This window comes from Octodon degus, unplaced genomic scaffold, assembly GCF_000260255.1.
Source record: "Octodon degus isolate 3935 unplaced genomic scaffold, OctDeg1.0 scaffold00103, whole genome shotgun sequence".
Classification (NCBI taxonomy): domain Eukaryota; kingdom Metazoa; phylum Chordata; class Mammalia; order Rodentia; family Octodontidae; genus Octodon; species Octodon degus.
The window spans coordinates 8,044,095-8,045,322 of record NW_004524679.1 but is presented as its reverse complement, the minus strand read 5'-3'; the positions used below and the strand labels follow the sequence as shown (position 1 = coordinate 8,045,322).

Sequence of the window (1,228 nt, the reverse complement as noted above, 5' to 3'; positions counted from 1 at the left end):
AACCAAATGAAGAAATCATATATTTAAAACCAAAATAAAACAATGTTGCTTTGTCTCTTTCCCTAATACTCCCAGAGATGTTCCCCTCACTGGCACTTCTTGCTTCTCACCAACTATCCAAACTCCCCTCATTAATCAGAGATCTCCAAAAGCTCTCCACACATACCTTAATATGAAACATGTGAAATATATGCCCACCAATATGGGAGGTTGCACCTTAAAAGAAAGCAATCCAGGGACCACCAGTTAATTGTACTGCCAGTTTTGACTTTATTGTTTTGCCAAACAGCTTTGTGTTGGAAGTCTCACATGGCCAACTTCTCTGTCCATTTTCCAGCAATTCGGTCATATTCTCTCCTATTCGTCAAGTAGAGGTAGCAATTCCGGGAACCAAGGGATCCTCAGCATTGGCGTCACACAACAGGGAGCAGATGGATTAGAGCAACTTCGACATTGTGAGTGCTGGTGACCACTGGCGCTTGAGGATGTCTAGACAGATATTTCCATTTCGACCAATATTTGGATGAAAAATTCAGGTGGAGAATGTTACTTGGGTGGTTCGAAAGGATAGTCTGAAGGAAACTGTATATTTAAGAAAAAAATGCCAATTGGTTGGGGCTATCATTGGGACCCATTATGGTCTCCTGCCAGAGAAACATGTCCTCACCTATGTGCCCGGCCGAACAGTGGGTTGGTGGATCATGAGTGAGATGGCGGGGCTCTTTTTGAATTCGCTTAAGAGCCATTCTATTTAATTCTTGGGGCCTCAAAATTGGCACAGGTCTCGGGGCTTGTTCCAGGTCGTTGGTGTTGTTGGGCTTCAAGGAATACAGGAAAAGGCTGAAGGGACTGGTTCATGGGTTAAGGAATTGTTCTCTGGTTCTGGAAGCTGCTGGGGATGGCTGCCTGGAGTGAAGATGGCAGAAGGAGACAGCTGGTGTCTGTTGTTGTGTCACCTTGGCTCTTTCTGTTCACCTGTGGCTTGAGGCATCCTCCTCCACGTGATTCAGGGAGTTTGAGTGTCTGCAGTCTGGCGGACTGCAACCTGTTTAGAAGACACTGCTAGAAAAACTAGAGGTCCTAGCTGGCGAACCTACCGCGCTGCTGTATCTGGTCCCTGAAGTCAGGTCCCGTAACTGATGGGATTCCTTAAGTGAGGTAACAATGGCCTCAGAGAGTGCATCACTGGTAGTTGGGGACTGATGTAAAATGGGTGGGGACGGGGCAG

General features: G+C 46.6%; 1 pseudogene; it reads right to left on the bottom strand.

The window, feature by feature from the left end:
- Window positions 1–305: 305 nt before the first annotated feature.
- Window positions 306–767, bottom strand: LOC101561302 (annotated as a pseudogene).
- Window positions 768–1,228: the final 461 nt, after the last annotated feature.